The 12,658-nt window shown below is 38.4% G+C and overlaps 1 protein-coding gene across 1 annotated transcript in view; it reads left to right on the top strand.

Annotated features, from left to right (window-relative positions):
- CUNH4orf50 (chromosome unknown C4orf50 homolog) overlaps positions 1 to 12,158 on the top strand; it is an 81,050-nt gene extending 68,892 nt beyond the window's left edge. Inside the window, exon 13 of the mRNA XM_054295992.1 lies at positions 7,898 to 12,158. The gene's annotated coding sequence lies outside the window, so the exon portion shown is untranslated. The remainder of the gene's footprint in view (positions 1 to 7,897) is intronic.
- Positions 12,159 to 12,658: the final 500 nt, after the last annotated feature.

Genomic DNA, 12,658 nt, shown 5'->3' with positions numbered 1-12,658 from the left:
GATTGCTCACAGACTTATAATGATACTGCTTTGGTTATTATTTTAAAAAATTAAAATCTGACCTACTCTAGCAGTTATTCCGGCATTTTTTCAGGACTTTATAAAGATCAGGGAAGGAAAACAAAGCAAAACAGTGATGTTCAAATATTTGTGTCTGCCTATTTTGCTTTGGGGTGCAGAGCATCTAGAAATCCTCTTCTTCAGATGCTGCTTAATCTGCTCTGGATGCATATACATCATTATTCCCTGCATGGTTGGAGAGACTAGGCTGTGAGATGAAAAATGCTTTGTTGAAATGTGAATTCACTTGCCTGTTTTTCTTAGGCTGATAGCAGCAAGGCAGACCTGCTGATCACTTACTCCTATGACTGTGCATTTTAGGGGAAGATATATCTTTGTTACTGATGCAGCTCTGTTGTAGCAATTAAAAAAAATGTGTCTAAGGAGGAGGCAATAACTCTGAAAGTGTCTTTGATGACTAAACATTATACTTTAAATATGCAGTGTTGCTGCTGATTTTTCCAGTCTCCTGTGAGTCATAAAATCTTGTCTCATATTGAGTGAGCTATTCTTAATGACCTTGACTTAAAAAAAAAAAAAGCCTGTGACTTCCCCTAAGTCAAATAATTTAAATTAATGGTTTTCTGTAGGATATTTGAAGTGCTTTTCAGATAATTAAAATTCCTGAAGGACAATGGGCAGGTCTGCATTTGCAGGCATCACTGATGTCCCCAGGACAAAGCCCGTTGGCCCAAAGGGTGCTGTGCCTTAGATGAATACAGCCCTCAGACTTGTGTGCAGTTTTACCATGAAGATGTGAGTAAAACTGCCTGGGAGGCTCATCTAGGAAGGAAGCAGCATGTTCCAGAGACTGAAGGGCTCAAACAGCCTCCACTTCCAAGGGCCTTATTTTGTTCTGCTCACAATTTGTGCTCTTCAATCCCAGCAGGTTTTTCATATTACCATGGCTGTACTTAGAAGGTTCATGGCTGCTACCTATTGCAAATTTATCTGTTCCAGTGGTGTTCTACAGCTGCTCTGTGAGCATGACACTGCACACTGCCAGCAGATAGGAGAGGAGGCAGTTAATACTGTGCAAGATCAGTCTGCTGACTGATGCTACAGTCTGTATATTTGGGGAATGGGACCACAAGATGTGTTGTACACATCTTACCATGATGATTTCTATGTTAAGGGTGCCTCCCTGAGAAACTGAAAGGGGAAGCATATGAAATTAACCAAGTTAAACACACTTTTATTGCATTTTTTTGCAGGGGAGGGAGGCTGTGGGACTCTTGTGGGTCAATCTGTCTGTTACATTTTCAGCACTGGAAGGAGCACCGTGTTTAACTGGGTGCATTACAGTACTAAAGCACACAGTGAATTATATTAAATTTGAAGTATTTGTTGTGGGTTGTTCCTGCTGTCTGTTATTGCAGGTAATTTCTTGATAATACTCACTTCTTTAACTTCAGCAAAACATGCACATGATGGAGGTTTTCTTCATTTTTGACTTGATAAGATAATCCTTCTGGAATTTGCTTTTTCATTATACTGGGTTGCATTATTGTTGTGAGATGCTTCTCAAAAGCAATGTGCCTGATACACAGAAGGTACCACTCTGCCATCATATTTGGACATGTCACACTGTTACTGTCTCTGTAGTATGATGTTAACTCATTTACATTAGCTTTTAAATCTGTTATGATTGTCTTAATGGGAGAAATGTAAATAACATTAAGTTCATGTGCATAATTTACCACAAAAAACTCCTGCATTTACTAAATGCTGTTGTGTTTACAGGGCTAATAAAGGCTTGTAGCTGTCTAAATGAGGCAGTGCCATTATAGGAAAATCAAATCAGCAAAGTAAATGGAGTCCTGTGGAAGTTCCCTTGAATACAAAGGTGTTTTAATTGTTTCTTATTTTAAATTGGAATAAGGCCACTCTTTGATAAGGACTAGCACTGGGCGAAGACTATCTTTAAAAAAATCCTGCTGGTTTTTCCTTTTTTATGTGTGTGTTCCAACAATCTGTGATCAATCTTCAAGGTTTCCTGTGTGTCATTTTAAATTGCTGAACTGCCTCATATCAGCACGTTTCACCCTGAGCCTCTTGGCAAGCTAGCTATCCTTGGCTGCATGTTGGGGATTTTGGGTTAGCAATTGATCTCAGAAGTGTGTGTATGTTACTGCTGTTACTGCCTGCAAAGTTGTGGAATATTTGATGAACTGGAGGTTAGACATCAGGGATCTTCTGCAAGCATTTGCGTCTCAGAGCTGCAAAGGATTGCAGGGATATTGTTCTAGAATACATTTTTTGAAAGCGAATATATTATATATATATTGATAGGCCATTAACAGAAGATATTAACTCCCAGAATGACATTCAGCACAGCAGTGAGTTCAACTGTCCCTGCACATCTCTAAGATTCACATTTGCAGATCCTCTTCACTATGGTTACCCAACCTTAATTAAGACTCCTAAGTTGTTCTTCTCCAAGCAGTGTGAAAATGAGTCTCTGTGTGTTACATTTTTATTAAGAGCTCTGTAGCATTAAATAGCAGCACTGCTTGTATTGTTGTATATTGCCCATATTCTACTGTTAATGAAAATAATGCATTTTCCATAGAGTTGAGTAAGACAAGGCTCATTTATCATTCATGAATGCATTTTTCCAGAATTACACCATTAGTTTGATATGAAAGAAACTGACATAAAGCCAGAGAAATTACGTTGAATGAGATCTATATATGTAACCTTTTCTAGTATTTTATACCTTTATTAAGCACAAGAATGTAGAAATACATAATACAATTTTCTAACAGAAGAGAACATAATTTATTTGGGGTTTTGGTTTTGGTTTTTGGTTGTTGGGTTTTTTCCCCTTGGCTGCAATTCTTTTCCTCCGAGATATAGGCAAGCTCTGTTGGCCATTGTTTATGCTTGGGATCAATATGTCTTCATTGAGAGTTTAATGAGATTCACACCTCTTGAGCTGCAAAGTGAATCCATCAAGTAGAAATGCATTTTAGAAGCAGCAATTTGTGAATGAGAAGACTACACTGAATACTATTTGATCTTTTTTTCTTTTTCTACCAAGCATAGAAATCAAATGTTTTTGTAAAGACCGTGCTCTTAGTTATATAGCATTTCTTTACCAAACAGCTGAGGCATCCCATGTGTATTATTGCAAAATGCAGCTTTCCAACCTTTCCTTTTTGTAATCACTTTCGTTTTTTACAGTTTTCCTATTTGCAAGTAATCAGTTTTTTTCTAAATGAAGATGTTTCTATTTTAAAGCAAGGTGCTATAAAACACATATTAAACAATTTATGGTAGATAATTTTCTGTTAAAGTGTGTGCTTGCCACAGACACGTTGATTTTCTGTAATTAATAGAAAATATAAAATGACTGGATTCTAGTGATGATATAATTTAGACCAAGTAAAATATCTGTAATTACATTATAATATATTAAAGAATAGCACAAGTCCTCTTGCCTGACATTTTCTCTCATTTTGCTACTCTAGCTCCTACACAGTGATAGAAACCAGTGGTGCATCAGTGGTTCTAAAGAAAGGATAATTCGTGACCCTTGTTAAGGGCAGAGGCACAGCAGAGTACTTTTTTATATTTACAGCAGAAACTCTTTTTAGGTGTTGTATAGGATCCTCTTCAAATATTTTTTCATAAATAGCAAAAATATGGATTTCTTTGTTGGATAGAAAGAAAATTTATTATTTCCTTGAATTTTGCAGTTGCTTTTACTTTAAATACCTCTAGTGCTGCAAACCAATGGAAATGTGGTGTTTCTGGCCGTGCACATCGGGGCTGAGGTATTGAGCAGCCACTGCTGATTTGAGATGTTTAATGCTGGGCTACACACTGGGCAATGTCCCCAGCATGCATTGACTGATATTCTGAAGTCACACTTGGGCAGTTGGAAGTGCATGACGGTCCACCACCCAAACTTCAGATATCAGGCATTATTTTAACATGTTTTTACAGTGGTATCAGCATATCTCATGTCTTCTTTCAGATGACCAAAATAAAATAACACCCTCCTTTTACTATTTCTGTCTTCCAAATGGAAGGAACTATTTAACTTCAAATTCTTTGTGTGCATTCATTACAGGTGGGCTCAATCATCTGAAAAGTCTTTTCCAATCTAAATGAGCACAGATAATCTCTGAGATTTTAGGATTGTGTGTACAGTCCTGCAGCTCTTAGTGTTCTTCCTTCCAGATGTTGTTTGTATTTAAAGTCTCTATATTGGCTCGTTCCTTTCTGACTTTGGTGCACACTCTGAAAGTTTTAGCAAAGCTTTTACTGCTGTACCTTCTTAATGGGAAGAAGATGACATCCATCCACCTTGTGCTCTGCAGAGGAGAGAGACCATGGACCCTGGCAGGGGCACAGAGCCCTGCTCTCCAGGCAGCTGGAGTGGAGGAGTCCAGCAGGATAGCTGTCTTTAGGAGGTGGTCAGCACTAGTTTTCTCCCACCATTATGAGCTCTCTAAGATTCCTTAAAAATGATATTTTAGATACTTGAGGGAGCAGACTGCTTGTCCTGTGAGAAGAGGCCAAGGGGTCTAGGCTGGTTCACCTGTGGAAGAGCCAGCTTTGAGAAACACAGAACCATGGAGCAGAGAGAGCCAGGCCCTTCACAGTGATGCATGGTGAGAGGGTGAGACACAGTGGGCGTAAGATGAAACAAGAGAAGTTCAGACTGGACATAGGAAAAGCATTTCCCTCATGAGGACACCCCAGCAGTGGGACAGGCTGCCCAGGAAGGCTGTGCACTCCACCCCAGGAGTTATTCAAGCTTTGATTAGGTAAACCCTGAGCAAACTGTTCTGACTTTGGAATGACTCTGCTCTGAGTAGGTTGATCTAAATCACCTTCTGAGGTTTGTCCTGTGGTCTTACAATTTCCTGACACTTAGCACAGGATGAACAAGTACAGATATGATGGATTGGGAGCAGCTAGAACAAAGAAATGCTGGTGCCTTCCAGAGGTGGTAAAAGATTGGAGAACATCAAGTGAGTGCATGAATATGGATCACTGATCTTTGTTGTGCTGGAAGTTATTTGGTCCTGGCTTAGAGAGTAGTGCACAGTCATCACTTTTATGTTTCTAGGTTTCCTTTGAGATTCCAGTGTCACAGAGGAATCAGTTTTGTTTAATGACCTTCTACATTAGCAGCTTTTTGCATTGGTGACTAAAATTGATTTTGCTAGTGATGTGAAGGAGCACAAGCCCAGCCTCTGCATCACTGCTCAACCATGTGCTTTAGTCCTGCCAAAGAATGGGAGGCCAGCAAATTTCTGAGCATCAGAAATACCCATGCTAAAACTCTTAGGTACAGTATTGATAAATACTCAACTGGATTTTAATCTCTGTGATGCATGGTTAGAAACTGCACCTTTGTACTTGAGCCCTGGAAATGCTTGGTCGATATTTTTGTTTGGTAAAGTAACATCATGAAGACCTTTCTTATTTTCCTCAAGCATTTCACAAGAGAGAATTTCTCCCTGACCAGAGTAATTACAAAACAATTCAGTAGTTATTTATGTTCCACACTTCTTAATTAGATAAGTGGTATGAAAAAAAAAGTATAAGAGAAGGGTGGAGGATAAATTTGTCAGAGAAATAAAACTGCAAGGAACAAAAGGTTTCATGAAGACTTCTTGTGGACAATGAAAGAAGGGGGTGGATAATTCACATAAGAAGGCACAAGGATAGACAAAGAGGATGAAAAGAATGAAAGAGAAAGTGAAGAGTCTGACAAAAGAGACTGAATAATTCGCAGCTAATGTTTTGAGGAAAATATAATAAAAATGGAAGGAAATATTATACAAATAATGATTTTACATTTGTAAATTTTCTTAGTCTAGCACTGCATGTTTGACAAATATTCTTTAAACCCAATTTTGGAAAATTAGAGAACTTAGTTTAAATTTAAATTGATGGATAACAAAAGTAATGATCACTAAAGTGCAAACAAATGTAGGTTCACTGAATTAATGAAGTTTGAAACAGATTTCCATTATTCTGGCCACACCAGTTTTCAGTGATAGTTTTTCAAGGATAGTTTTCCATTACAACTATCCCTGATACTTTAGGGACATTCTTCCTTTTGAACCATAAACTGACAACTGGTTACAGTGGGTAGCTCCTCTGCAACCAATTGAGGAACTAAAATTGCAACCTCTCTGTCTTCTAAAATAAAGTTAAATTTTAGGAGAATCTAGAGACTCACCCTCCTGACCCTCCCCAGAGCTTATGCACAGTGACAGGATCACAGAAAAGAGACTTCATGTATGACTGGAAGAGACAGGGACGTGTTTCAGACTATCCCAAAATGCAAGGCCAGCTCTGCTGGTACTAAGTCATACTTCTCTTTGTAATGTGAATTAGAAATTAAAAAGTACCTGATGTCCTGAAAAATCCTTGGAAGGTGTGGATAGCAAAAGCTGCAAGTGTGTTCTGTTGAGTGTTGTTTTGATTGCACTTAGGCTACAAAGACATTAATCAAAAAGAAGGTGATCTATGGAGACACTAGTAGTGTTCCCTTTCTTTGCCTGGAGATAAGAATGAACTGCAATGGATTTTCTTTGTTTGCAGTACAGCCTGGACTTTCCTAAATGATGCAAAGAGAAGGAATTCCAAACCAAATTTTGTTTGGATGCACCTACAGCAGAAGCAGAACTAATGTATGATGTCTTAGGAAGGCTGCAGAAAGCTTCTGGTGTTGTTTTGAATGAAAAGCAAGTCTGAATATTTACCAGTTTCTGATCCAGGATGGAGAGCTGAACTAGGGAGTATGCAAGGGCTCTAAATGCCTCTCATCACTCAGAATCATTGATGTCCTCCTGCCCAGCTGACACTCTCCTGGATCAGTGACTGACTCTTGCATATCTCACTGGTTTTATGTCCTACAATAATCAATCCAGCTGCTTCTCCAAAAATAATGTCTTCCCCTTTATTACTTTGCCTTGCTCCTCAGAATTTTTCTTCATTTCTGTTCTTCATGCTTGGAAAAATCTTTCCACCCTGAAGTATAAGCCATGAAGGCTCTTTTCTTTCCTGATTTTTAATTTTTCTCTTTTGAGGGGCATGTTGGTGACTGGGATGCATTTTAGTATTGACAGTTAATTACCAGCCATTTATTATAATAATAATTGCAATATAATATTTTTAAAAAAATTCTCTATGCTATTATCATCTCCTGTACTCCTGATGTACTAATATGTGTGTTTCTCCAATACATATCAAGTTTTAACCAGAGTTAAGTTTGCAGGCAGTGCATCACTGGTGATGTTTAACACTAATAATGACAGCTTCACTGGAAATTGTAAAGCCTGAGAAAATGTTTTGTAGGCTTTGAAATTTAATATCTGAGGAAGGACGCAAATGTTGATTATTTCTCTGAGTAGAGTCATAGAAACAGGACTTACTTGGAAAGTTGGATTTGTGATGGCTGTCATCCCATGAGTTGAACTTTATCCATGATACTTCTGTAGATTCCTGCCAAGTGGGTTTTGGTTGGGAAGATGGCAGGGAATGTTTATTTCCATATTGATGAATGGAATTTTGTCTTGTGTACAAGAAGGACTAGCAAAACGGAAAGGCATGGAATGTGCTTTTCCCCTAATCAGTAAACCATGAGAGAATGTCTCAACATGTTTTGAACAGTTCAGTTTCTACAATATGCTGCCATTATGCTGTGTTTGTATGGAAGCACCTGGGCACACTGTTTCCCAAATGCTTTATTTTCACCTTGGATGAATAACACACACAATTCCCTAAATTGTGAAAATACAGATACTTACCTTATGTTTTTGTCTTTTTTTCCCTTCCTTTTCTATTTCTCCTCCTTCCTCTTGTCCAGGGAAGAATGTATCAGTCACACAGAAGAAGGAGTAGAGCTCTGAAGGATGGATAAAATGTGATTTGGCCTGAAGGTGACTGCAGCTGCTCTGTTATGGGAAAAAGTGAGAAGTTGCCCTAAGTTGCCATCTGCACCATTTCAGCCACCTGCTGTAGTGGAAGCTGGCCCTGCACACCAGCCCAAAGTGTGGTTTGAATCTGAGTTTTGTTTTGTTTTCTTGGGATCTCAGCATTTGCATTTTAAAGCAATTACCAAGCACAATCTCCATCTTCATGGGTCTGCTTATGTGGATATGCAGTATCTTCAGCCTTGTGTGGCTTTGAGCATTCCTGAAAGAGCCTTTGATCTGAGTTGGGGTGTTTAGTATATCTGAGAATGTGGCACTTGAGGGTACAAACTGTTTAGCAAATGAGACAGAATGGCATTTTTTACAAGGCTAAGTTGGAATTGGGAATGATCTTCGTGTGTGCTGAGAGGCACTTGGAACATCAAAGTGCTCTGTCCTGATACTCTGAGTATTTCAACCACATGAATAGACCACACTGAATTTAACTTTCAGATAAAACACTTGCAGGCACACATGCTTCTCCTGAAAGAGGCCCTTTTGTGCACTCTGGTTGGCAGCAGCACATATGACACAAACACATTTTGCAGCCGTGCTGCCCAATACAGATTACACACCACAACCCCCGCTCTTCACCTCTGGGAGCCCTTTGGGAAGGCAGGGAGAAATGAGTGCAGGCACCAGAGCTGTGCCTGAGGAGTCCTGGGGGTGCCTCCATCCATTCTGTGACTAGAGGCACAGAGCATTATTGAGTCAGTGGCAATACTTGTGCTGACCTGAATGGCAGCAGCTGCTCTCAAACTCTTACATTGGGATGCACTTTCAGTTTTGAAAACTGTTTTTTGTCTTGTATTTCTCTTTTGCTTTTTTAACATTGAGCTAGCTGCTAGGATGTGCTGTCTTTACAATGTGTAGTTGCCCAGTAATTACAGATATCCTCTGAAAAGAAGCAGAAGAAGAATAAACTGTGGAATCCCAAATCAGATTAATGTAATGTGCATTTCTAGATTACAATTAGTAACAAGATGACATGTTGTCATGGTAACATGTGAAGCTTAGCTTAACTACAAGTTCCTAAAATAAAGCAATGACATATGTGTAGGTTTCTATCCATTTGCATGCTATCCACATGAAAACATACATAATTTCTACAACACTCAGGCAATTAAACCCTACTTCTTTCTTCTGAATTAAGTGTTGAACTAAAATATCAGGCCTCTTTCCTAGTATTTATGCAAAATCTCCCACTATCAATTATAAATGTTTATGATGAAGTCATCCATTTTGTAACATCTTAAGCTTTCTGCCTTTTGGTTTCATTTTAGAACAATTAGAGTAAGGAATGTAGAGTGCTCTTCACTCTTTGTGGTTTGTACCACATTGTTCTTGAAATTCTACCGCCTCCTCATACAAAAATTGTCCAACCAATATAGGAAAAGTCTGCTTATTAATTACATTGATAGACCAGTGGATGTGTTTCATGTGGCTGAGGATTGGGAAGTAAAACCCCAACTTTACCTCAAATCACTGGAAGAAAGCAGTAAACTTTTCATGTGAGATTGCTAGCTAAGACAGAAAGCCTAGATATTATTTTCTAGTTGCCTTACAGTGAGAAGTGTTGTTGTCTACTTGTTAGTGAGTCTGAGTTTCTTTCACTAAGCAGAAGTTAACTTGTTTAATGTGCTATCTATGGTAGAGTTACCAGGACATGCTTTACATGTATTTTCATTTCATGGTAAACCTTCAGAGAATGAAAAATGGGGCGCTTTGTTCTGATTTACTTTCTATGCACAACATTGTTTTGGCCAAATTCTTTAGACAAAATTAAGATGCTGCTAAGTTCTATGAGTAAATGCAATCTCCTTCTGTCACCCTAATTAGACAAGATGGGCAATGTTACATGGAAAATATGGTTTCTTTGGCAGTTCACTTATTTATGTATACTTTACTGTACAGACCATTGGAGGATATTGAAAATACAGATTACAGGTTGCTCCTTAAGCGACCTTTAAATCCCAAATTCTGTTCTTCACACCACTATGGTTGGCAAATGCTGCAAGTACAATGATTGACTCTGGCGTGATAATCACGTTATATTCAGAATAATGCAGTTGCTGGGAAGTGTGTCACATACACAGCAGAGTTCCCAGGATAAGCTGCCTGCTAAAGCATGGCTGATGTTTGTCCTTGTGGCCTTTCAAAAAGTGGAAACTCTGATTTTTGTGTTTCATAAATCTACCTGTATTTCTCACTTGCAGATGAAGGTTTTTAATATTTGAATTTACTGTGGTTATGGGGTGGAGGGAGGGACATGTGCAGGCTGGGTTTTGCCACTAATCCTTTGGAAATCCTTTAGTGCCTTAAGGAGGCAGAGGGGTAACAGGCCCTAGGATTACAGAAACTTGTTCAAACCTCTTTCCTGCTTTAGAAGAATTCCTTTAAAATATATTGTGCCTTTGGCTCTAAATATATTTGCATTAGAAATCAGTAGCCATGGGATTATGGACAGGAATTTCTGCCCCTGTAGAAATGTTAGGAAAGAGAGTATACTATTTTTTGTATAGGATATAACCTAAAATTATAGCTAACTTAAATTCTACAGTTGAGATCCATACTAGGAAAGTTGCAAGTTGCAGTTAAAGGCAGGAAAAAAAAGAGGGAAAAAAAAAAAAAAGAGAAAGTTTAAATATACTGGACTAAATGCTTGTATCATTTACTGGCAAATTTCCACAGGGTTTCTTGGGACCAAGATTTCATGCTTGCTTCTACTTGGCTTAAGAAATTCTCAGATGTGGTAGATATGTGGGTATCATGTTCTCTTTAATGTTGTAGGAGAGGAAAAGAGAGATTAGTAGTTTTGGACACCTGCCTTGATTTGGAGTTGCTGGGGTCTGTGGTATAAATCTCTGTTCACTATTGTTTCTCTGTGTAACGTGGACTCTTGCTTTGGGAATATGAATATGCAAATGTAAATTCCAATGTGAGAGGTTCCTGTGCAGTATGCCAACCCATGCCAAACAACTACATTGCTCTACTCTCTGAACTGTGGTCTTTTTCAAAAAGAGGGAAAATGTAACTAACAGATGAAAGCCACTCCAGTGCCAAAAAAGCCTGCATGAGGCAATTCATGTACCACTCACTGATGGTCCTAAGCAGCTCTTAGGAAAAGCTGAATAAGCTTTTAACACATGAGTGAATTTTATCTTCTAGAAATTAAGAACAATTTATTGGTACAGAGCTAAATTTAAAAAAAAGAAAAAAAAAAAAAAAAGAAGGCCTGAAAATCAGACTGGTGGTGGTCTTCTGTTTTGCTCCCTGTGATGACAAGCAAGTTTTAAAGAATTTGTAAATAGTTAAAAGAAAATCATTATGTGGCTCACAGTATGTAAGACAAGGCCCAGCATGAAAAAGATTTTTATAGCTTATTTATAACTTTACACTTGTCTTTTGTTTGGAACTTGAAAAAGGAAACCATGTAAATTAAATAAGGAGTGAAGACTTACTGCACATATTTATAGACTGAAACAAAAATATTTCCCCACCTCCTGAGGTATTTATGACTAATCTGGGATGAATAATGTATGGAGATCTTGCCTTTTGAGCTCTAGTGCTGTACAACTGTTTAACACTTTTGCACAGCCAACAGAGGAGTGGTAACCAGAAGTCATGAAGAGCAGTTGTTAGGGCCACAAATTTGGATTTGAATAGGTACCAAAGAATGCACAAAAAAGCTGGGATTTATGTTGTGACACTTATTAAGCAGGTGTAGCAGTTAGGCTGGGGAAGGAGGGGTGTTTGTAAATAAATGCAAAAAGTTTAAACTCTGACCCATGACCACCCTGTCACTGGGTGTCACATTAGTTCTGGCTATGTGAGAAGTTTCAATAGTATAAAAGAGGCCACTCATATTTTAACTGTTTCATTAAAGCCTTCTGGATAACTCTTCAGCAAAGATTTCCACTCTAAGACATTTGCCATTGATATCAACTGTACATATGTATTAATACTCAGTGTAACTAGGAGGATACAGAATTGTAATGAAGTCACAAAGTCTACTTGATGATCACGGATTTGTAACTCTCACAAATTATGTAAGATATGTTGACATTTTATCTTGTTAACAAGATGTATTTTTCTATGTTAGCTAAATGTATAATTTGTATAATTTTGTATATTAAATGTATGCATATTTTAAATTAAAAATATTATAATTTTATTATTTTAACTTTAAAATGGTGACAGAGCTTCTGAAATACAGTTTTATAAACAACTGTATCCATGGGTAGCAACCCAGGAAGTCTCAGTTTTCAGGAAGGGGCCACCTGATCTTTTAACAGGGTAAGGAAATTGTTACACCCAAGCTCTTGCTCCTTTTGGTGGAGGAGCTGCCATTCAGCTTCTGCTGAGTTAGTGGAATTAATATGAGTTGTCAGAATACTATGGGCTGTATCACTGCTCATGAAGTGGGTAACCTGAGCCATCCCCAGCTCGTAGCTGTGTTTTGGATTCAGTTCAAATCACCAATCCATGGGATGGGGTTGTGTGGGGGGAGGAGGATCCTGCTGGCAGAGACACAGCAGTCCCACAGAGCACACAGGCTCTGTGACTTGGCAACTCCAGTCACTCCTCTGGAAGAAGGAGAACTCGTGTCTCTCACGTGCATTCCCTTTGGACTGTTTGTGCCTTTTTTGGTCCGA

This window comes from Melozone crissalis, unplaced genomic scaffold (assembly GCF_028551555.1).
Source record: "Melozone crissalis strain CALT ecotype California unplaced genomic scaffold, PUWL_Pcris_2 ptg000006l_1, whole genome shotgun sequence".
NCBI classification, from domain to species: Eukaryota; Metazoa; Chordata; class Aves; order Passeriformes; family Passerellidae; genus Melozone; species Melozone crissalis.
This window is presented reverse-complemented; position numbering and strand designations above follow the sequence as displayed.